The 26,745-nt window shown below is 34.9% G+C and overlaps 1 protein-coding gene across 2 annotated transcripts in view; it reads right to left on the bottom strand.

Moving 5' to 3' along the window:
- The window catches only part of LOC5575494 (glucose transporter type 1), an 816,694-nt gene that overhangs the window by 782,839 nt on the left and 7,110 nt on the right, over nucleotides 1–26,745 (bottom strand). Inside the window, exons 2-3 of one of the 2 annotated variants that reach the window (XM_021843626.1) lie at nucleotides 22,802–22,953; nucleotides 20,915–21,532 (exon numbers count right to left, since the gene is read on the bottom strand). The gene's annotated coding sequence lies outside the window, so the exon portion shown is untranslated. Of the gene's footprint in view, nucleotides 1–20,914; nucleotides 21,533–22,395; nucleotides 22,954–26,745 lie in introns of both variants that reach the window. The other variant, XM_021843625.1, reaches the window with a different exon arrangement.

The following is a 26,745-nucleotide window of genomic DNA, read 5'->3' on the forward strand; positions in this document are numbered from 1 at the left end:
GGAAATTCGAATCAATTTAGTAGGTACATTTTTTCAACTACAAAATAAACTAAAAAGCCAAATTTATTTTTTCCACTCTTTAAAAACGTATAAAAACGATTCTGGGGAATGTCCCATTCTGGGGAATGTTGGTTTGACTTTCTGGGAAATGTCCTACAACCGTGAGGACGTAATGCCAAGGCGGTTCCTTATTTTTCGATAATGCGAAATGTGATAAGTTCGTCAAGGTAAAGTGCTCGTTATGGTAAGAAAAAAATCAGGTAAATTTTTAAGTCCGTACGTGCGTCCAATTTTGGGTCTTTTAAATTAGGGTGCTCATTATATTTTTAATTTGTTCCAATTTTGGATACTTTTACTGCTAATAACTAACGACAAAAATTATTCAACCGTAAAATAGTTCCGAATCTCTTCTGAACCCTAATGCGCCCTCATTCCATCTGGGAAAAAAAGTCAAACCGCCTCTTGTCGAAGAAATCCCTGCTACAATTCTCGCATGAACGAAGATAAATCATCATTACAGCCGAACAATCTCGGCCCGTCCATTTCCAGCAGGACGAACACGACCGAGCTAATTCCGGACCAACTTATCCTGGCGTCATCGTCATCGCACCATTCATTTGGCCATCCTTCCCATCCCGCTGACTACTTCCCGTCGTCGTCCCAATGATGGCAGCTCGACAGTCCCAGTGGAGACTGGTTGGATCATGTACAAGATTTACATCATATCAAAAATGCGATAAAATATTCGTGAATGGAGGGATTGTATGGCCATCGTCCGTGTGTGCGAAACAGGGTGGCCTAGTTTCCAGCTTCAGTTTGTACAATGCTTCTGGGTCATTCCATATTAAGTGTTAAAAAGAGTGCAAACGTGTAACCGACCATCACCGATTACAAACGAATTTTACAAAAAAGTCGTGAATGAGCTGTATATTTTCGAAACTATTAGACATAGAGAAAAAAATATTTGTAATATTTTTAAAGAAAATCGTTTAGGGAGTCCAGAAAAAAATTGAATACAGTGTTGCCAAACACGATTTGATTTGATTTTATTTATAATAGAGGCTTTCAGTCTTAAGCGGGTTCTCCTCTTAGAGTTGCCAAACATATTTATTTTCGAATTTAAAATTAAAAATCGCCTAATGAGTATTGTTTGACTCCAGAATTTTTGATTATATGTTTGCTCTACTCCCCAAAGTGTATTAGGCAATCATTAGAAATAGCATTTTGAAGTATGAATATAAGAGTAGTCTAGGCTACAGTTTCAAAAAATAGCGATGGTGTTGCCAGTGCATTATATTTTTCACAAAATATTATTTATATATATATATATACATATATATATATATATATATATATATATATATATATATATATATATATATATATATATATATATATATATATATATATATATATATATATATATATATATATATATATATATATATATATATATATATATATATATATATATATATATATATATATATATATATATATATATATATATATATATATATATATATATATATATATATATATATATATATATATATATATATATATATATATATATATATATATATATATATATATATATATATATATATATATATATATATATATATATATATATATATATATATATATATATATATATTATGTATATATATATATATATATATATATATATATATATATATATATATATATATATATATATATATATACATAATATATTATGTCGCGCTGGGCAGTAAGTGTTTCGAGGAGATCAAGCAATCGTGTCGGTTTTGTTAATTTAGTTCATGTGTGTTAGTAGTTTTTTTGAAGAAATTGATGGTGATTGGCAACTGCCCTGTCGATGTTGGATTATCAATTGGTAAGCTCGTTTCATACTTTATTTTCAAATGCGTGATATATGTCTTTATTGTACCAATGGTTTAATGCCACGTTTATGAATTTATTTATATTTAGTTTCTAACAACACAATTTCTGATATATTCGATGAAATCGAATTTTTTGAAATAAAACAAATGCTCATTCGACGATAAATTGATTAGAAATTTAATAATTGAATTTGGATATTTATTACACTTTATCTAAAAGAAATTGTATTGGACTCATCAAAAGATTTTCTTCAAAAATGCTATTATTATTTTTTTTCTATGTTTTATAGTTTAAAAGTTATCAGAGAGGGCTATGCTATACATTTATAGATCTGTCATGTTAATTGTGACAGACGCTCCACACATTTTTGATTGCTGAAGTACCTATCTTCAATGACGTTTCATAAACTTTATGTATACTATTTGTTTACATAGGCCGTGTAAAAGCAATAAGCGCATAAGTGACCTTTATTCTAGAACTGGACAATTCCATAAAATAGTGAAAGAATACAGAAATACAAAACTTTTCATAAAAAAGTTTGTCCAAGCGGCAAATTTAACAATGACGGGGCTGGCGGTTTAATGGCTATCGCTTCTGCTGCCATATTTAACATTTCAGTCGTCGCGTTGTATTTTGTACAACACTGCTGAAAAAATCTCGCTATTCGTTCACAACAGCACCGCGGTGCTTCTGACGGTGGCAAACCGCGCGAGGACAAATCACAGCATTTTGCTAGAAACTTACAGGACGTCTGAGACCTTAGGAATTTACAAGAAATTAATGGATTTTGCACTGCGTTTAAAGCAACTAATTATTTCTCTTAAGGATCCCGCATTAAACCTTTAATGTCCGATAGGAATAACCAGATTTCGCTCAGTATGTTTAAGACTCCACTGAAAATTCCCAGGAGCTCACTACAAGAATATAGAATTCCGTAAGGATTATCCAGAATACAGCTAAAAAACTCCTGGACCTACAGTGACCGGCACAAAAAAAGATCCACCCCAAGCATATATCGAAATTTGCACAAACTTGCGATTTTTTAAACTTATCATAATTTCAATCAATGTAAAAGTCACATATACCTCCAAACTTCATTTCAGAATAATAACATGATTGATTTTGTTTTCGAAAAATAAAAAATAATAAGTTTACTCTTTACTTAGTTTTTTTTAGTATTACAGAAAAAAGATCCACTACCGTAAAATTAATTTTTCGTGTAATTTACGTTGGTGAGCCCCCGGTTTTGACACTTCATTGTTTTTGTTTGTCGACAACATAAATTACAGAACTTTTAAGTCAACTGCAAGTGTTCAAAAGAATTGGTTTTGAAGCTGTGGAAGCTGTGGAAAAATGGGCGGAGGCAAAATTTCAATGCAGATCCGAAACCTTATTTTGCGTGATGCTAAGCGCAACCTATCACAACGAAAAATAGCGGAGAAGTTTGGAGTGAGCCGTAGCGCAGTGCAAAAGATAATACTGAAGCACCAAAAGTTCGGAAGTGTTGCTGATCGAACGGGAAGAGGATCAAAACGCAAGAGCAGTGCGCGAACCGACGACCTGGTCATCCGGCAAATCAAGAAAGATCCACGCACAACCGTGCGTGCGATTAAGGAAAGGCTAGATTTGACGATTTCCGAACGTACTATTCGACGACGCATGGCAGAACGGGAATTGAAGAGCTATTTTGCTAAAAAGCGACCAATGATCAGCAAGGTCAACAAACATAAACGACTACTCTTCGCCAGAAACCACATACTTTTCTGTTACATAAACTGAAATAAAAATAAGTTTCAAAAAAATCACAAGTTTGAAGCAATTTTCTTATCAACTGAGAGTGGATCTTTTTTTGTACCGGTCACTGTAGCTAAAGATCACCAGGATATCATTAGGAACATTTTGATCGACTAATTAGCTCCAATTGTGAAAACAAGGCTTCAGTTTGACTGAAAATTTATGAAATCTATTACACACATTATTACTCATTATTGGAAAATTACGTTATTTTTATGGAAAGTATTACTTAAATATTGGAATTTTCTACAACATTTTCATGTATTGATTGTCATATTGAATTGCTCAGTTGGGTTTGTTTATTGCAACTTTGCATTTACTGCTATTGCTATCTTTGATTTTTTGAATGGAAATTTTTGATTTATTGTGGGCGAATTATTATTTATTTATTGCAAATTTTGGCTTTTTTTGTGGAAAATTTATAATTATTTCTTGCTTTTTATGAAGAAAATAAGGACATTTCGAGGTTTTTAAATGGAAAATTTGATATTTTTTAGTGAGATTATTGTCGATTCTACTGCACTTTTGAATCTATTTATTGCTCAAAATTTTTTTATTTATGGAAAATTTTGTTTTTTCTATGCACTTCTTTATTTTTTTATGGAAATTTTTAACTTTTCTGTTGATTTTACCCTTGTTTCTTTACTGGCAAATTTTGCATTTTTTATGGAAATTTTATATTTTTTTTATGGGACGAAAATATTTTAGCCATTTTGATCCATGTGGTCCACAAGCCTAATTAGAATCTTGATATGGCACGCATTATACTCCAGCCTGAGCAACATTGGATCGATTATTCAAATGTCTAACATTATACAAAGTCTCTATCGTATTCATCGCCCGCTTTAATTACCTCATTGAAAATAAAATGTAGTTTCGACTGTCTATCTAAAATCTATAAAAAGCTAAGAGACCCGACGATGCTTTTACATACGCTATGCATATAATTCCACAATAAAAAAAAGTGAGCTGAAGAGGCGAGACGAAATTTATGATAGAAAAAATGTGAGAAAAAATATAGGAACTCTAGTTGAGATACTCATTTATAATGACTTCATGAAACGTTGCAAACACACGACCTTTTAAAAGAAAATAGGCGCGTACGGTTATACTAGCAGTTGGTGCAATTTGAGGAAGTTTTGACGAAAGTTGAGCTCTGCAATGCGAGAAGCGTAAAGCTGACTTGCTTTTCAAATGACTAATACAAAATACACACAGATATTTACAAAAGTTTATAAATTTTAATGGTTTTCAAAAATGTTGCCAAAACGGATGCCAAAATCGGGGGGTACCAAAAATGGTGCATGCCAAAACCGGAATTTATCTGTCAAGCATAAGCAATTAGGGCGAAGTTAAGAGGAATTAAGCGAATCAAAAGTGCCAAGAATAGGATCCGGCTCCCTACACCAATCTACTTTTTTGAAATTATGGAGTTTTGTCAAATTTAGAATTAGAGTTCCATAGCCCGAGGGTTGCTTTGATAGACATACAAATTTGGCTTTTTGCATGTTCAAGTAAACGAACATTTGACCAAAATTTGGCCGAAATCGCTGAAGGTCGATTACACGTGCTGTGGATACATGATATGGAATGACCCTTCTCCATGTTAGTTATGGGACATAGTCAGGAAGACCGGTCAGCGAATCTTCGTACGCTACTACTGCTGCTGCTGATGCTGAAACGACAAGTCCGCAGTTGTCCATTTGTCCCGAAAGCTTCCCGTTCCCTCACTCGACACGGAATAAGGGGGGACCTTGCGTGATTTTGGCACCATATCCGCAGGAGCACGAACTTCCGCAGAAGCATATGGGGTAAGGGGGACCGAATCTGCGGTGGCAAGGAAGGTTGATAAATAGGCTTATTGCTTGGATAGAGGGGCGGTCCATAGCGGAGAAACATGAATCTACACTGAACCGCTCGGCCGGAAAGCGTATGCGGCAGAGGTAATTATTTAACCCCAGCTATATGGCCAGAAAACGTCCGAAGCGTGGACAACTGAAAAAATACTCACTCATCACAAAACACCATTTAGCGCGGGGTGAGGACCGAAAGCAGTGTGTCCGACCGTGTCAGCAAGTGTGTTCCGTGTGGTGCTACAGATGGGTCAGAATTTCCCACCACTTATCCTGCTTTGGGTGGTAGGAATGAGTTCTCTCATATGACCTGCATCATACAGAACGTTTGGATGGATTTTAGTGTGTAAAAACTCGAAGCTATAAATATCAAATTTATTTTCGAAAACAAATGAAAATGCTTCAGAAAATTGCATTAGTTAGAGGATTATTACTGTAATTAGTTGGAGTCGCACGAATGCTTCGGAGTAAAGGCGCTTCTTTCACTGTAATGAAAATATATTGTATAACGTATTGCAAATGTAACAAAAGTACATAAAATTTCTCTATCCACTTTTAAACAGAAAATCGAAAATTTGTATTAAATGTTTTATTAATTTTTAATTTAATCCAAAAACAGCATGTTTTGGATGGTGTGTGCGTTAACTTCTGAAGCTGATATACAGAGCCCCAAACTTGGGCACCATTTAATTAGTCACTGACTGTAAAATAAAGATGATAAATTTTGCTTCACATTTTGGTATTGTAATGCTTCTATAGCATTTGTTACAGTTTCGAGAACATAAAAAAAATCAATATAAAATTCCAAATACGAACAAATGTTTCCATATGCATCCCAATCAGCTCTGTGATAATTGAAAGTAGATCTAAAAGGATTAATAACCGCTTAAAGAAAATTCTTAAAAATCTCCTAACAAATTCAATACTTGCTCTCAGCTTAATTTCTGTTAGTTTATTATTAGCTTTATTATGATGTTTTTCCCTCAAATTACTTAAAATTATAAAAAAATGTATAATATGGGAAAATTCTAAGAATATTTGTCAAGATGGTTCAATAAAATAATTTCTATAGAAATCGTGCAATAATTTTTAAAAAATGTTGAGAAATTTAATATGCAAAACGATCTTGAACTGGGAAAAAAGCCTTGAAAAACTTCAGTACAAATCTTTACAATAGTTTATAACAAAAACAAAGTGGATTTCCCCGGATAACCCATTCCTCCACAAATAATTTAGCACTCATCATTGTCATGACTTTATACACTTCAAGGTGGTGAACGAATCGCCCAGACAACCAAAAAGGCGAAAATGCCTTATACGCACAGAGGAGGCGATACACGTTATAAGACGAATAGGTGCAATGGAATTTGGCATATGCCGCGAAATTTAGTCAGCGTCACGAAATTAAGAAAATACTGCGAAATGCCACGAAATCAATCAATTCTGGAGAATTCATATGGCAACCAATTGAAATTGTAGTATTTTGTTTATGGCAATATTTTTTCATTTTGATTTTTATTCGGCCTACAATTTTTTCAATAGGAGTATTCACTTAAAGTTGCGTAAAACGTAAACTGCGTATTCATTGGAATGAAACATTTCATATGAAATATTCCCTTGGGACACAGAGAAATGTCATTTGAGTTTTTGTTTTCTCGTGGATGCATTCCAATTTGTTTTTTTGTTGTTGTTCATTATTTTATAATGCTAGAGCAAATGTATTAATTTAAATTGCTTGTGTAAAATTTATGCTATGCTGTACCTAAGATCCTACAGAGAAATGGATGAGATTCAACGGGATAGCAGCTGGTAAATCCTTAGCCAATTTGAAAATGGAGCTCTAGTAATGTTTGATTGCTGTTGCTCATTGCTTATAACCGTAGTACGGTTACCGTACCAATAGGTTGGTGAATGATTGGTGATTGATCTTTATCCCATTTATGATTCTTTAAAGTGTTTTATTTTGTAAAATAAGAAATCGGAATGTACATAAACCATTGATAACTGTGTCCCTTTTGTTGAGAACCTTTTTTACTTCGCACGCTAGTGGAGCGGCGAGGACTTCCAAAAAGCCAAATAAACAGTTCTTCTTATTGAATTTGCCCAGAAATCTCACTAATCCTGCCTCGAATTCAAAAAACCTCTAATATTTATTTCGATTCACACACCAAAGCACCCCCCCCCCCCTAATGTTCAGCTCCCCGAAGTAATACCGTGAGGTGGGTCCGGGGAGAAAAGAGTCCGAGGCCAAGGGTAATGTCTATGTATTCTGTACACCAGTTCAACGAAAATTGCTGACGTACAGTGCATGGGCTGATTTTAGTGGGTCGTCGATGGTGCGGTATCCTCACACCTTCTCAGGGGTCTGGTTACAAGTTTTCCCCTAGTAAATAAAAATCAGTGTCCAGTATCTGAGAATAACATAGACACTGGACACTGATTCTTTACAAAGGAAAATCTGCAACTGCTTCCAGTATTTCCGAATCGATTAGCAGCATTTCATCAAGAGACTCAAGCTTGTGTCTTTCTGCGAGTCTTGGTTAACCCTCCAGCATCTTCACACTGTAATGAAAATAAGTAGTGAAGAACTTTACTGCCGTTATACGCATAATTTTCCCATGTTACTTTTTGAGCATTTTGACTTTTTGTCATCAAACACTTTATTTTTACGTATAGTTTTAGAAAACACTTACTAAAAATTAACTTTGTTCGGAAACTCAATGAAAAGCATGCCAAGTCTATTTGTCCCATTGTTGAATTTCCACGCATAACTGTCCCACTACTGTATTTCTACGCATAATTGTCACACTTTACAATTCGCTGCGTTTATCTCGAACAAAATATTCAGTAGACAGTTCTGAATTAGCTGATGTTTGGAAAAATCGTTTTGAATATCTTCTTACGTTGGATTTACATCTCATGCGGAACACAACCTGTTTTATGTGTTTGTATTATCGGGATGCATTCATCATTCATGCGAGCCTGACGTCAAATTTGATTGAAATTTTCAATATCAAAATATTATTTCCCATCAGTTTTTCAATGAATTTCAGTTAAACTTTCAGGGTTGATCACAAAATTCTTCTAGTTTTTGGAACCACGTTCATCGATTAGAAATTTGCCGTAATTTTGGATTCATCACGGGGAGTACTTAAATAATCTCAAATGAAGAATCAGTAATCACTTTAATTTCGAGTCCATGGCTGGCGACAAATCAACTTCATGATTTAGCAAGTCTAAATTAAAATTGTTTGACCGTTTTTGGATGACTTGGCCACAAGCTGGGTGTTCCGAATACCGGTTCACCGATGAAAGTGGCCATTATTTTGGCGAATCTGAAACCTGGCTCGCGACATATCAATTTTCATGAAATTGCGAATCAAGTCTAAAGGTGGTTCAAATGTATTTGAATGACTTGACCACATGTCGGATTGTTCCGAATTCCCGGTTCCCTGAGGAAAATGGCCTCTAAACTGTCGGTTCTGAAACCTAGCTGACAACATCAAACTTCATAAATTCGCAAATCAAAGCTAAAGAAGGGTAATTCAAAGGTTCTTGGATGACTTGATAACATGTCAGATTATTTTGGATACCCTGTTTCCCAGAGGAAGTGGCCATTATATTTGCGGTTCTGAGACCTTATCTTGCAATATATTAAACTTAGAATAGTTCAAGAGGTTTTGGAAGACCTGGCCACATGGTGGGTTTTTCTGGATAATTAGTTCTTCGGTGCAAATGGCAAATATGATGGTGGTTCTAAAACCTAATTTAAGATGTATCAAATATCATAATTTTGCAAATCAAGTCCAAAGTAATGTCAAATCGTTTGATTTTGAGTTAAATATTTAAAAAAAAGACACGGACACCGTCTTCAGCCATTTAGCTGCACAGACTGTAACTTAACACTAGACAACGGACAAGCATGCTCCAGTGGCACAACCGTGAAACATTCCTGGCGAAAAGTTTCAAAGGCTGAAGCGGGAATCGAACCCGCACCCCATGACACGATGCGATTAAATGCCTGACGACACTAACCGCACGGCCACGAGGCCCGCAGAATAACCTTGAATTCGCAGACGAGTTTCTGTCAAGCCTGCAGCTGGAAGAGTCGATAAAGGAATTTATTACGTCTTATAAACTCTCTAACTTACTCATCCACTCTTTCTTTCCCTAACTCATTCATTTTCTTATTATAATACATATAGAAAGCTTTGCTTTCTATCCCAAACTATAAAATCGTATTTCTGCACTTCCCCACACGTGGCTCCGTTTGGCACATGTCCCTTGAGCCTTCATTAGGTGCCTTAACATAAACTTTAAGATATACGTCCTCTACATTCGGTACATTCTATACGTAAGAACGGTCATCTACAGCAGTATACTTAGCACATAATTCGTCACTACTATCAGTGGGACTGTTATGCGTAGAAATTCACCAAAAACCCCGTATTTCTAGGCATAACAGTCCCACTTTGAATTTCGTAGGTAAATTTACTTTATTCCCATAATACAAACTCTTGACTTTAATGAACATGCTATTCTTTATACTATTGTAAAGATTTTAATTTAATTTACCACACACCTGGTCAATACGAGGCCTAATTGTGTTAAAATCTTTAAACGCGTTTTTCTCGATTGCATATTTTGGAACATGGGACAATTATGCGTATAACGGCAGTTTAGTTGTAAAACAATTGGATTTCTAAATTCCATAGTCTTTCAAAGGTGGAAAATTCGGGAAACAAATTCGTGATTGTTTTGTTGATATTTGTTATCATCTCCAAGGCGTTCTTCGATGTTGTTTTTCAACAATCTGAAATGTTCCATTCGCGGCTTATGCGATGTCATGAAATTACGGGAATTACGCAATTAAGTGAATACCCCTAATGTTTGTTTCAAATTAGATAACATATGCTAATTTGCTCGTTTTGTTTTAAATATTTCATTGACATTCAAGTACTGAACTTATTAGCTTAAATTGTAACAAATGGCCTAATTTGAATGCAAAACTGCTAATTTTCAACAACAAAGAATATGTGTACTAAAAACTTGTATTTCGTATAAATATGATCAAAAGTATAAAACGCGACAAAGCCGCAAAATTTCAAGAATTTTACTACGAATTTCGATTGCCCCTAGATGAATAATGGCATACAATGCGAGTGTATGCGAAATAATCTGTAATCTCATGCGATTTTATTTATGATAACAAATATTTATTTGACAGCTGCTGTGGATTGATTCGATTTATTTTGTACGAGTATACAGGACGAAACCGAAATGTACAAACGAACTGTAAAAGTAGCATTCTGTGCGAGGAAACTTATCAATCGGACGATTTCATCGACCATGTAGTGCGGATGTGATGCAATTTGTATGAATAAAGGAGCCATTACGTAAACTGTAATGCGTAAGTCAAGAATTGCTGAATATCTCTTTATTTTGATTACTTATCGTTCCTGCTAATGGGAAAACAGGTCATTTAAGGAACTGGGGTTTGCCGAAACGGCATTCGGTGGAAAATAGCACAATTGGCTTGAGGACGACCCCTTATATAATCCATCAATAGTGAACCGTAGGAAAATGAGATTGATTACAATTCTATTGGTACTGTCCACCAATCGAATCAGTACTTCTTTCAATCAGTAATGTTCCTAACCTTCAACTGTATTTATTACACAGTCGACAAATTGATCTCCATCATTGGATTATTTTGCCCACTGTTCAAGAATAGAGTAACACATAACACTGTTTAAGAATAGAGTAACACATAATTTTTTTGTTAGTAACGTGTTTTTTTTCGCAAATGCAAATAATTTACTTTTTGCATTTCATACACCCAATCACCCAATATAAACAGTGCTACAATGTTCGGGCTTCATATAAAGAGGCGAAAAACAACCAAAAACTTTTTTGAGATTTTTATATTTTTTATCATTTTAAAATATACCGTCAAACGGGGCTTCTTTTGACATTAATTCCACACTCTTTAACTTTGAGGATTTGTAACTCTTAGAATTATGGATAGATATTGATGAGCCTTGCCTATATTTAAGTTGTATATGTACGTAACAAATGTGCAAAATATGAGGCAAATCCATCAAGAAATAACAAAAATGCTTGAATAGCGAAAAAAGTGTGTCCTTCAAGACAAAAAAAAGGACTACTTTGGACATTTTCACAATTTGATAATGAAATGATTTTTCCTTATAATTTTCAAACTGATTCTATAGATTATCGTCCACTGTGATGCTATTGAACGTTCATTGATAAACATAATTTAGAAAATGGCAAAGCTAGAAACAATTACACACTTATAACAAATTTCAACGAAACATGCCATTCACTATGAAAGTCGTAAAAATAAGACCTTTGATCAATTATTCTAATAGAACAACAATTTTAATCAAAACAAATCACAAGATTTTCATGAAACATGACGATTTGATAGTTTTGTGATGCTCCCAATAAGTTTCCACGACATGGGTAAAATTCAAACAATGTTTGCATAGCCAATGTTTTATACCTTGTGAATATTTATTCGGACTTTTTTTAAATGTTTTCTTGTTTATCCTGTGATTGTTGATGTTGTGCCAAAAAAAAATCATGCCTAGTGGTTAATAAAATTGCTCAGATTAGTATTTACGCTGCTAATACATACAAAAGGTGAGTGTCCAAAGTACCCCTGGAATCAAAAGTAGCCCCGTCCTTAATTGAAATTGAACTAAAATTTAAACTTATATGACTTTATGACGGCAAAACGGCTGAAGTCAAAAAATTTAAAAATGTAACAATAAAATAAAGCACAAAATTTATGATTCAGGAATGCAATATTTCCCCAAAGTTACGCACTATCTGAAAGCTTATGGTTCAACACTTTTATCAAGTATGAGGATGGAAAAAAGTATTTATTTGAAGTTTTAATACTATTCAATATTAACTTTAGTAATTTTGATTATTTTGAACATGAAAAACAACTCTTGTCGCGTCATGTCGCCGCCATTTCAAAAATTGCACATCAAAAAGCATCCTTAGATGTTACAAAAAACATTAAAATTTTTTGCAGAAATTTGCTGATTTGCAATGTAAGAGCTATTTGAATAATTCAATATTTTACATATATTTTGATAATATTTTACATACAAAGTTTGTTTAAAATAAGTTTAACCACTGTTCATACATTTCGATCAAACTCGGTCAAATACAAACAAAACTTGTGCTTTCAGCCCAGTTTGGTAATATTTTTAATATAAACAAACTTGTTTTAAAAAGTTTCGTAATTTGTGAATAATCCCTTCTGAAACAATAAAAACGCCAAATAACATATTCAGGTTACATATTTCATTGATTAAGGCGATGAAACTTGTTTTGACCAAACTTCCTTTTTTTCCTACCATTGCATTGTGCAGTGGCTGGAAGAGTTTAATAAATTTCGTGAGGAACGTATTTCGGCTGTGGCACTGGGCATTACATGCTAGTCCGTTGTCTAGTGTGGTGTAGTGTTCACATGGCAAATCGTGTATTGAAAGCATAAACGTGTTGGTGTCTTGAAGTCTTATATTTTCTATAAGAAAACCTTAAAATTTCTGTATATGCAACGATATTATACAATTGTTGTGTTATGTCTTATTGTAAGTGTACAAAAAAATATGTAAACAGTGCATAACTATCAAAATATTTGTTTTTGCGTGAAATTTCTGATTTCATTTAGAAAATGTCATTTCAACCCGATCATGATTATCGACTGAATGCTATTTTTTATTTTGAATTTACAGGGGATAGGCAAAATGATTGAGATAGGCAAAATATTGCCTGAATTCAAATGCTTGTAACTATATGATAAATTGATGAAATTGGATGCATCCGGAAGCAATGGACAGCAAATTTGGTCTAGTTTCAGGAACTTGCTTGGCCACTGGACACCGGAGATGTTCCGGATTCTCCGAGGTCATGTCCTAATGTCATTTTTTCTGTCGCTTGTCTTTTTTTGCGGTGTAAAGTTGGATGAATGTTTACAATTTTCCTAGAAACTAGAACTTATAGGAAGCTGAATGCCGCCGGACTCATTAAGATTCGTTGGGAATCTTCAGAAATATGACCATTTCCGTAAAATTGGTTCCGGAAAACATGCTCAGTCATGTTTGTATTTCCAATCATGTAAATATTATCTGGAGCTATATCCAAGTGGGCATCAACCTTCAAAATGATGTTTCTAGTAGCATATTCAGAACCATTAGATGCACAGACCACTCTGCCCTGGGGGAAGTGGTCAATTAGGAACATATCTGAAACCATATCAATATGGGCATCAGACTTCATGATTTTCAAAGATTATGCTTTCCGAAGCATTTTCTAGCACCACCGGCTGCCATGACCACTCTATAGTAGGATCCAGGTGCCCCGAGGGATGTGGCCAATTCAAAACATGTCCGTTCACCTGTTTAGAATCACCTACTACCAAGAACAGTAGGATCCATGTGACTTGGATGTGGAGCAATTTCAGAACCACAAGATGTAATAACCACTCTTAGTAGATTCCAGGGGCTCCTAAAGATGTGGCCAATTTGGAACATGACCTTATTCCCCACATGGCACCTACTATACAGTGGTCATATACAGTACTGGACAGAATAAAGTACGCATTGGCCGTTTTTCCATACAAAATGATCAAGTTTGGAGTCTTATATCTCGGTTTCTAGTTGTCCGATTGACCTGAAATTTTCACCGCAGCTTGAAAATAACCTCAAATTTGCTAGGCTACAAATTCATAGTTTTTCATTAAAGAACTTTTAAGTTATCGCAAATCTCAAATGACAAAATTTTAAAGTAAAAATAATTTTCAAATGAAAATATTTAGAGCAATATGCCCTTCTGCAAAAATGTACAATTTGATAAGACACACAAATTTGCAGGACATCATTTTTCGGTAAAACTGATTGTTTTCAAAATATTTTCAAAATTAAATTTTGCAATTTTTTGCTAATTGAGAGATTTTTAATAATTTAAAAGATTATGTTTCAAACGCAGTGATATTTTAATTGAGTAAAATCTATGTTATATCTAGGCTGTGGTGAAAATTTCAGATCAATCGGAACACTAAAAGCTGAGATTCAGATCTCCAAACTTGATCATTTTGTATGGGAAAACGGCCAATGCGTACTTTATTCTGTCCAGTACTGTATATATAAGTTGCTCTGAAATTGCTTCTAGTAGCATCACCTTCAAAAATCTTGATGTTCATACCCCTATTGATGTGTTTCGGGCATTTTTAAATTTGCCACATCCTACCATGGCCACCTGGATCCTACTACAGAGTGGTCATGGCAGCCAGTGGTGCTGGAAATGCTTTAGAAAGCTTAATCTTTGAAAATCATGAAGTTTGATGCCCATATTGATATGATTCCAGATATATTCCTAATTGACCATTTCCCCCAAGGCACCTGGAACCTACTATAGAGTGGTCTGTGCATCTAATGGTTCTGAATATGCTGCTGGAAACATCATTTCGAAGGTTGATGCTCACTTGCATACAGCTCCGGACAGTGGCGCGAGAAGCGGGTAGGACAGGTATGACATGTACTACGCACAAAAACACCTGGGTAGGACAGTCAAAGGATTGTCATGCCCACGATTCGACAAAAAAAAAACAAGATCAGCAAAAAGCTTGAAAAATAAATTAAATTATTTATCATCTGTTCAAAATACAAACAATATACTACTTATCCTTATTAGGGTTTTGACACGATAAGATTTTTCATAGTTCTCTCTAGTTCTTAGATAATTCCTGAAAAATGATGTGATCAAATTCCTAATTGTTGAAGAGATTTCAACGAATTATTTGATGAGGTTACTGTGTGATAAAATATTTTTCAAACATCTCCAGTTTCTCCTGAAAACTTTAAAGATCAAAAAATGTAAGATTAAAAAATTGATAAAATTGATTCAAAAAGGATATACATATAAGGGTATTGACATTTTTCTGCATTAAAGTGTCTTAAAAGTCTCTATCCGTAAAGCAAGGCCTCTAAAGTATCTATTTTATCTAAAATGGTCTCCAAAGTATATTTTTTGCTCATTCTGCTTGCATTGAATCATGATGTATAATTGTAAAGGCTCTGAAAAAACCTTCAGATACTATAACGGCTTCAACAGGCTCTTCAAGAACTTCATGTCAGATTCCCCAAGAAAAAGCTTTAGCAATTATCATAGTAATTTTATTTAGAATACTTTCAGGGTCTCCTACAGGGATTTCTCCAGAAATACTTATAAAGATTTCTTTACCAATTTTTCCAGCGATTTTTAAAGGATGCTTAGAAGAATTTGCTCCAGGAAATCCTTGAGAACTCCAAAACTACTTCCTCTAGTAATTTCATCAGGTATTTCTGATTTTTGTTTCCAAAACTATCCTAGGGTTGCCTCCCAAAAATGTTTAACTAATACTTCAACCGAATTTTCTAGTAGTTACTCTAGGAGATCTTTCGAAGATTTGTACAGAATTTCTTCGAGCTAACACACAAAGGTTTATTCCAGAGTGTTTGAAAAAAAATAGCTTTGGTGTTTTCTTTTATGCAACCCTTGCGAGAATACCTCCGCCTGTTCATGTGGATTCCTTAAAGAATTTTTTTCCGTTGCCTCCCAAAAATCTAAAATTCTTCGATAGGTTCTTCGAACGTATCTATTTGTTTCTACGAATTTTCCAGCATTTCATTCAAGTATTATTTCTGCAGATTTACCAAAAAATAAACTTAATAAATTTCTCAAAAAATTGCCATGCACACCAATTTATTCGGCTGCTATTTTTCCAATATTTTCTTCGATCATTCCTACACAAATTTCTATAGAGATTCTTTCCAATGTTTCCCGGAAATTTCTTTAGATTTCTGTGTATAACTATGCCGAGATTCGATTGATTTTTGTTCGATTATGTCAGCAACTTATCTAGAAAATCTTCTAAAATTTCCTCAAGAGTCCAGGAGTTTTTTTCAGTCATCCTTATTTAACATCAAAATTAGAGGTAACTCTGGGATTTTCTTTAGAAATACCTCCCGGATTTATTTTCAGTAAACTTTCCTTGGCATTTCCCTGGAGACATTCCTGAAAAAAAAATCCTGAAAAAAACTATCAAGACTTACTTGAGAAAATCTCAAATTATTACTGGACGATTTTTTGTAGAAATCTTAGAAGGAATTCCAGGAACAAATGATACCTTTAGGGAAATTCCTAGTCTTAAGTTTGTATAAATCTTGAAACACAATATCAACGAAATCCCTAGAAATTCCTGGAAACTTAAAACCGATCAAAAAGTCACTTGCATCCTTTTGCGTTTGAACTTCTCAAATATAGTAACTATCAAAGTCCAGTCCAGGGTTAAAATTTTTCTTAGCTTCACTGTGTAAAAAATGTTTGCCAACGTTTGTCCTACCCATGGTTTCGAACGTGGCCGCGCCTCTGGCTCCGGATAATATTTACATGATTGGAAATACAAACATGACTGAGCATGTTTTCCGGAATCAGTTTTACGAACATTGTCATATTTCTTAATGCGTCCGGTGGCATTCAAATTCTATCTAACTTTACACCGCACAAGAATACAAGCGACAGAAAAACTGACATTTGGACTTGACTCGACTGTGGTCGAGTTTACTATAAACATGATCTGCACTGCACAAAGATCGGTCAAAACTACAGAAAAAATTTGAGATTTTCATATTTATATAGGTACGTAGAAATTTTTTTTTCTGTAAAATTCATACTTTTTCAAAATATGTCAAAACCAAAATGTTGACTTTTTTCTTCAATATAAGACATTTACGATAACTTCAAAGTGTGTGAAATTTCAGACAAATAGGAGCTCTGGAAGTCAAGATCCAAGTTTCTTAACTTGGCCATATTGTATGAAAAACGGCAAAATGATCTTTTTTTTTGCCGGTCACTGTGTCTCATATATTTTTCAAGTTATGGACGTTTTTCGTTCAAAAACATACTATTTTCAAAATTCAATAAATATTACCAAAAAAAAACCTCACATTTTTCTTCCCACGAATATGAAAAAAGATAATTGTTCTTATGGCATCAACAGATTCGAGATCCGTTTGTGCCATTCAGAGATATCGACTGAAAACAACGAATTTTCCAAAGAAAATCTTCAATAACTCTGTAACCATAAGAGATAGAACAGTAGTTTCTTTGGCAACGTTTTTGCGAGAAAGTATCACATAAAAAGTTATCGAAAAATGAACTGAGGTCTACCCTAACTATTTTTTTAAGAAAAATCATAACTCGTGAACCATTAGAGAAAGAAATTTGAGTTCTTCGACAAAGTTGCTGACTGGTCTTAAACATTGCACCTAGAACAATTTATTGGTCTCAATGCATCAGCGAAAAAGTTTATAACCCGATCTCCTAAACTATGTCGGCCACCCTAATTTCACATCAATGGAAAATATATCTGAAAAATATTAAGAAACTACCTCAAAGACACCATACATCTAAAACTAACGATTAAGGCACACACATTTTTTTCTTCCTAGTTATGGCTTTAGGACCAATGTGCATTGTACACTGCTCAATGATTTTTATGTTTAACGTAAACTTACGGTTTTATGTAGTTGGTTGAAAATCGTTGGCGCAGTTTTTAATTCTATCGTGCATTGGGCAGGTTATACAACAAAATTCTTCTTATTCAAGAGCTACGAAATCTAACAATAATTTTATGAGTTGCAAATCCTCAAATTTGAAGAATGTCAAAATAGTGCCAAAAGAAACCCCTTCTGACGGACTTGAATTCTTCGAGAAATTTAAGCTTTTAGAATAGACTAAAAATCGGTTTGTCTTTTGTTTTCCTTTATGTCATAGTAATTTGATCACATTTGTCAAACAGCAAAACGAAGTGTCAAAATAATTAATATTTCAAATTCTATAAAATAGTGAAACATAAATACAAACAATAGGGGGAATCACTTAACTGCATAATACTTTACGTATTTCGTGCTAAACTGATTATTTTAAACTTATCACTGAAATGAGTTAATTGTGCAAGAAACATTTCAAATTGTTGAATTTTGACAGTCTAACAATACAAGAATGCGTTTGTTATTGCGTTTGTCATCATTGAAAAAACAATCACATTTTTTTTTGTTTAGAGAGACTTTACCCAGAAGGGGCATTCGTCTCTATACAATCACATTCCCATTTACGAAAACAGGAATTCAAGAAAAGTTAACATATACTAGGTATTCTCATGTCAATACCTTGACTATATTGTATGTCGAGGCATATTGGACGCCTGGAGTTAGAATTGTAGTTGGTTTATCCAATAGTTTCGCAGAAAATTATTAGAGAGCGATCAGTGCTTGAGCTGATGCCGGTGGGAGCTCTATCAAGAATAAGTAGTGATAAGTTCCATCCATTTTTCCATTACAGGCAAGATGTACTGCTCATTTTGAATTACCTATCAAGCTACCATCCAATATCAATGATACCAATATGCTGTGTCCAAGTTTCTGTATGCGTGAAAATAAACTCTAATGGAAAATTCCCAGCCCAGTTGAAAGAAACCAGCATCGCGTCACATCAGTTGGTTTCCGTGGGTTATAAAGGATGGTACCGTTTTGTCTCATATTCCGAACACTTAAGGCCAACAGTGACTTCAAAAGCATCTGATATGCATAAATTAGCTGATATTTGTGGAAATTTCAATTTATTCGCAAAGTCTAACCGTTTACTGTTGGGTGTACCGATACAAATGTTTATTTAAACTCGTTTAGTATTGTTTTTACGTAAAAGTATAGAACAACATTTTGACTCAAATGCCGGACACCGCGTTCATTCTGTCTCATATTTCGAACACCTTGATTAAAATTTCGAACAGCGCGAATAAATCGTATTCAATTGAATATTTTCGCAAAAAAAATCGTCTGAGCTAGTTCTACTGGTACCAAACTAGAAAACCATTACTTACTCCCGAGGTGTAATTTTGATTAAAAGACGTTAAAATTGAATTGCAATTGACTGTCATTCCTGGTAATTTGATGACATATTTCAGCGAAACATTTCAACCTCGAAAATTTCGTCACACATGGCTTGACATCCTCCTCCTCCCCTTGGACCGTGATAATTTGTGCATGACTCCTAATCAACCACTCTTCATTTATCTAATATTCAACAAAGTTTTTGAATTTCGGTAATGGTCAAGGAACGAGGCACGTTGTTAAACGGTCTTTAAACTAAACCAACAAATATTAAAAAAGATAGTGAGCTCTTTCAAAAACAATCTACGAAATGTCTGACGTTTGTGATAGGCTGTGATGGGTAACTAGATTATTAGCATCTGATCTGTCAATGCTCTGGGTCAGAACAGGAATATTTCATTTGAAATAATTCATCAATCTGTTACGCAAATACTCAGTTTACGCAGCTTTAAGTGAATACCCCTAATGAAAAGAATGGTAGAACTTATCATTCAGTACGAAAACTAGTGATTGATTGCCATTAGGACCTTCCTTAGCCAAGTGATTAGAGTCCCCGGCTACTAAGCAAGGCCATCCTGAAGGTGTCTGGGTTCGGTCAGTCCAGGATCTTTTCATAATGGAAATTTGCTTAACTTCCCTGGGCATAGAGTATCATTGAACCTGCCACATGATATACGAATGCATAAATGGCAGCTTTGGGAAAGAAATCAGTTAATAAGCTGAGAAGCAGGCTCTGTCACAGTGGGGAAGTAATGCCAAGAGAAGAACAAGAAGCATTGTCGTAGTTTCAACTACGTAGTGCACTGTTACAACCTGAACTGCAAATGGATCTAAACAAGGAAAGGGGCTTGGTATTAGATTTTTAAGGGTATTTTAAAACACTATTTTTGCAATTTCTCATCGTAATAGGCTGATTTTCGTCACGCCAATCTGTCATTGTTTTGAGTTGCGTAATGAATCATTACAAAACCATTTTTCTTAAATTGTAAAATTATGGTGAATGCATTACGATATTATTTCTGATACCCTCAAGTAGTCCTTTACGAAATCGCAAAAAAATGTTGTACGTAACTCGTCGCAGAACTCGATTTTTACAACCTTGGTCGTAATTTACGATACGTGCTGTAAAAATCATCATTCTGCAACTTGTTCCGTAAACAACTATTGCTAAAGAACCAATTTTTTACCCGTATAATACGTATATAGATCATATACTTAAGACACATAACATCCATCTTTTCATAACATCCTACAACATTTGTCAAAATTCGGAAAATAAGATTAAAAATCACGAAATTTAACACTAATTGATCACAAACAAAGGTTAAGACGTCTCGGGGTAATATAATAACCTACATCGCCATTAAGATTCGTGCCAGCATTAAAAATATATCATGGAAAGCCTACCTTGTTTTTGCTCGCTCGTCCTCTTTTGTCGTTGATAACTAACTTTCAACGTTCCATGGGTAGCAGCGTCACCAAAATATGTAACTCGGTTAATTTCCACGCTCAACCACTGAGATATACAGTACCAGTTTCTCTTTTTCGTGTTTTCCACTATTTCCACTGCACTATCGTATCGTTATGTTACGCGAGTGATGAGCCTATGTATGTTTGTGGTTAATATTCACACACTTCCTATGCTTGCTGAAAAATTCTTTGAAGTTTTGATCAACCCAACAATCGAAACGAGCACTTGGTTCTGTTTTTCTTTTTTGTGTTCACTCTTTAACCTACTTTTTTCTTGGATGCACGTTGTCTAGTTTTGAATTATTTCTCGCACACTTCACTAGATCACAATTTTCATATCGTCTGCTTCGAAGGGATTTGAATAGCTACCGTACTATCTATTGTTTTCAAACTGACTGGCTCTAGTAAGGGGAAGGGGACAATTTTTTCACTCTTTCATAGACGCGATTCTGGCGATTTCAACTGTGAGTTCGTTTCTCTTCGTTTTCGTTCAGCTGTTTTCTTTTATTATTTTGCAGTGCTTAATTCAAAGCGAACGGTGTCGTTACTCGTTTTCTAAGTGTGATTGAGAAGCGATAAAAGCACACGTTATTTCTTCGTGCGATAGTTGTGTACTTTTTCCTGTCTTCACACTAGTTTTTCACACGTTGAACTTATTGTTCTGAATTCGGGCTCTGTTTTTCGCATAAACACACTTCACACTTTGAGTGCCACACTCCGCTTGGTTTGGAAATGGTCTAGTGAGAACAAGGAGCGAGTTCTGAGTAAGTGGTGGGTGGTGTTTTCCCTTGTGAGTTTTTGCAGGCAACACGCGATACACGAAGAGCACCTAGGTTTTCCACTCAGAGCGACGAAAACAAACTCTTCGTTGTGGTAGGTAATTGGGGCGACGGTAGCGATGCTGGGGACTTTACCCAAGAGAATGAGACAAAAATTCGAATTTGCACGTTTCCTTTCCCTGACCCTCGTGGCACTGCCCAAACCCGATTTGTGACGGTTCTCCGCAGCCTGGGCACGAGATATCGGCTTTTCCACTAGTAGTAAACCGATGGTAGGTTTCACTCACACTCGCAGAATCTCTGTCAATTTGAGGTCTTATGTTTCACTCGGACCACCTTGCGGCAGCCAGTGCCTCAGAATATGTCTCGCTCTGGTTCCGCTATGCTCTCTCGCTCTTTCACTGGTCTACACACAATCTTTTATCGATATTTTCGGGGCTGCGTCAAGGGCCAGCAATTTTTGGCTGACAAATGTTCAGGTTTTTTACACTGTTTCATGACAGATATTGAGCTATGACTCAAATTCTCCAAGCTATCCTTTATTTTCAAAAAGTCCACCCATCCGCATTTTGCGGATGCTATCTACCTTGAGCAAAAACACATGAAAAACTTAATCTCCCAGGCAAAATGAAAACTCACATACACGATCCTCACAGATTTTCTTCGTCCTGGTGCGACGACCCACTTCACAGACTTGGAGCTTTTGTACGTTCTGTACTGTAGTCCTGCTCAAATCACCACATCTTCAGAAATGTTCAACACTTTAACCATCTTTTAAGCACCATTTCAGGCCAGTTTTCTACTAGTTCAATCTAGAAAATTAAGAATCACTTCTGCAACGGAGCAGAGCAAAGTCACCAGTCTGCGGAACCGCCCTAAACAGTTACACACCACTCCAGCAGAGCAGTAAGCGAAGAGTCAGCCAAAAACAGGCGAACCGTCGTCGTCCTCGTGAATCGCGAGAGGCTGAGGACAATCTCCTTCGAACCGGTTCGTGAGGAAAATCACTGATTCATACCGCATACAAACTCACACTAGCACATACCTACACACGTGTGCTGTTTTCCCGAGAAAATTTGCACGGTTCTCTGCTTTGTCGCACCTCGTGAGTCGTCCTTTCTCTCCCGTGGAACTCAGTCTCTCGTCGGTACGATTCGATGCTGGTACTCTCGTCGTCGCATCTATCGCAGCCACCAGCTGAAAAGACGAAAACCATCCGGATCGTTTCCGGTAGAGTGACCAGCACTGCCATATAGTGGTCAATGGTATTGCATTCAAACTGGCCAGAATTAGCAATATACATGGAGTAAACGTTCATTGCCCTGAATTGATAAGCAAAACCACTAGAGTAAGGTGGGGCAAAAGTTCCACCTTAGTGGTATACTCAAAGTTTCCACAAAAGCAATTGCAGTTGAAACAAAATAAATACTATACAATGAACCTTCAATATATTGGCTATAATTTTGCTAAACAAACTTGCGTCAAAATAATTACCCATTTTAAGTTATAACAATTTCAAAATTGATTGTCTTAAACGAACTTTTTCCCCACCGGTGCACAATGGTCGGGCTCCATATAAAGGGGCGGCCAAAACTACCAAAAACTTTTTTGAGATTTTTATGATTTTTTTTATTTTGAAATATACCTCATGTGTTATATTATTATGATACTCAATTGAAATTAAACTAAAATTCAAATTTCTATGACTTTTATGACGGCAAACTGGCTGAAGTCAAAAAATTGAAAAATGTTACAATAAAATAGAGCACCAAATTTATAATTTCGGAATGCAATATTTCCCCAAAGTTATCCACTATCTGAAAGCTTATGGTTCGACAATTGTATCGAGCTTGAGGATGGAAAAAAATATTTGGTTGAAGTTTTAATACTATTCAATATTACACTTTAGTAATTTTGATGATTTTGAACATGAAAAACAACTCTTGTCGCGTCATGTCGCCGCCGTTTCGAATATTGCACATCATAAAGCATCCTTAGATCTTACAAAAAACCTTTAAATTTTTTGCAGAAATTTGCTGATTTGCAAGTTAGAGTCATTTGAATAATTCAATATTTTACATATATTTTGACGATATTTTTCATACCAAGTTTATTTAAAATAGATTTAACCACTATTCATACACATTTCGATCAAACTCGATCAAATATAAACAAAACTTGTACTTTCAGCCCAGTTTGATAACAATTTTAATTTAAAAAAAAATCTTTTTTTTATAGTTACGTAATTTGTGAATAACCCCTTGTGAAACAACAAAAACGCCAAATAACATATTCAGATTACATATTTCATCGATTAAGGCGATAAAAATAGTTTTGGCCGAACTTCACTTTTTTACGACCATTGTGCGGTGGGGCAAGAGTTCGAATCAACTTTTCTGACAGGCACACTTTTTACCAGCCATAAACTTATGTTTGCCGAAAAATACACACTAAATTTTCATCAACAAAACTCCCCAAAACATGGTTAATTGTAATATACCCAAAATAGCAGTTTTTCGCAAAACTAAGTAAAAATGTAGAATTGTGGATATGTAGATTCTAGGTAATTTGAAAAATTTTCAGTGAGTGTACACATGGGTCGAACTTTTGCCCCAGTATGGGCCAAAAATTGTTTTCAAGCATTTATGCAAAAACTAATACATCTCAAAGCAACCGTATGATAGGCCTAGAAACGCCCTTACATAAAATATTGTAATAGGGTGGCTGATCCAGCGGTAGTGTGTGTACCAATAATAGTGGTAGTGCGCTTTTAAGCGTGTTATAGGCAATTTTTATTTTTATGTGTATTTTTCTAACATGGCCTTTGTTAAATTGATATGAATGTGTATAAAATTTGTTTGGAAATTAGTAAGGAAATAGTAGAAAACAATTAAAAACCTTAACTTTTTTGCTCCTTTGCACCAGTAATAGTGGGACGTTCCTATAATAGTGGGTTTCAATGGTGAAACCACTATTATAGGAACAGACGTTAGCAAATACCACTATTACTGTAACATGTTCCAGTAATGGAGGAAATGCTTTTTTTAAAGATTCAATGATTTTATCAATCTAAGAATATTTTTTACGTAAAATAGAATAGAAAAGCTTTCGTATGACGTATTCAGATATGAAAAACGAGCTTCCGTTATTTTTTGGCGATTTTTTATTCCTCGACCCGTTACTATTGCCACTATCACTGGTACAGACGCCCTATATTTTTTCTTTATTTGGTTCCATGCAACGAAAGTTTGACAGAAAATTACAATATTCTCGTCCAAAAACAACAAACAGCCATAACTTTTTCAAATCCTGACCGATTTTTATGATTTTTGGAGTGAAAGTTTCTTACTTAAATAGCATTCGAACCACGATAACATCAATAAGTTTTGTTTTGAATTGAATTACAAATCTTAGAAAGCAACTCTTGCCCCACTCGAACTTTTACCCCGCTTTACTCTAATTGAACTTTAACACTTCACTTCACTTTTGCAAAAGATAAAAAAAATACTAAAAAACACTAGTAAGGCAAGCAAATATCTTTAAATCCTAGTATGTTGCTTACCTTGACAGATAGGCCTATTTCATCTGCAACTTACAGACTTCTACAGTGTCGAGTATTAAAATAGTGTAGTGGCCTGAATTAATGTTCTTTTTCGAATCGTGCATTTGCAAGAACGAAAAAGGCAGTTTTCTTCCAAATGGACACAAATTCTTAAAAAAAACTTCATTTTATAAATTACGGTAAATTGACGTTTCTGTTTTTCGTGATTTGTTGACCTATTGGGAGAAAACTGATTTTAAAGCTTTGACAAATGCTACATTCTTACAAGAGCCTCATAAAAGGGAACATAGGGCCAGTCAAAAATTGGATAATGCTCTCAAACGAAACAACAACAAAAAAACGGATACCGTAAACCGGGGGAAAATTGAACACAATTACACAGTTTTTAATTAAATTATCCTTGATTGTTGGGATACTTATAATTAGGGATTTTAAAAATCAGTACTTTGTTGATCTCTTCAGTGTAAGTAAACGATTTTTGGTGAATATTGAAAAAGACATACTTGGGCGCAATTGATCACCACATAACAACACAAATTTGAATTTAAAATTCTTACAACTTATTTTTTTGACCATTTTATTGCAAAGCTAAACTTTGTAAATCAGCGACTAAAAGCATAACTGTCTCATATTGATTTTCGAAACAACACCTTTTTTCATTGCAGCATTCATGTTTTAATATATCCTTACTATACATATAAAAATAAACATAAACTTGTAATTTGTGTGGTTGTACCAAACGGATATGGCATGCGAAAATGTACTAGGAAATTATTAGCTATTGTATGGAAAGGCAAACTTCAAACTTTGAGCGATATTTTCTCAGTGCCTACTTTTTCCATATGGGACAGTTATGCCTTCATGGGCAATTAATGTAAGCAATGAAATAAGCAGGTTTTCCAAGGATATAGGGTATTATGATTGAAAGATCTGATATTCATTATTGTAAATGAAGAGGTTCTAAACAGTCCAATTTAAGACAGGGGCTCCCCACCGGAGATCCCCGGACCCCTAGGGGGGGGCGTAACGAGCTCTCAGGGTGTCCGCGAAGCCATTGCATCATGGATCAGGGACGCAATCTAGCAGAACAAAATTAATAATTCGGTAACGACGCATTTCGGCATTTGGTTTCTTCGGCAAAGTTTTTTGTAACAACGAGGACAATCTACTGGCATAAACCGTCCGCATGGGTGGCGCCACAATCGAAATTTTTACTGTGACGTTCTAGAGACTTGATATGTTCGGCAAAGTAGTTTATTTTGATATAAAAAAAAATAACTCTCTCGAAGACGTCAAAATTATAGTCTACTGCTTTCGAGTTATTGGCAAAAAAATGAAAAACGGGGGTTTGACGGTTTTCGTAAGAACCATGCATATAATATTTTTTGCTGACAAAATTATAACAAACAAAAATTCTAGTGAGAAAA

Source organism: Aedes aegypti, chromosome 2 (assembly GCF_002204515.2).
Source record: "Aedes aegypti strain LVP_AGWG chromosome 2, AaegL5.0 Primary Assembly, whole genome shotgun sequence".
NCBI lineage: Eukaryota > Metazoa > Arthropoda > Insecta > Diptera > Culicidae > Aedes > Aedes aegypti.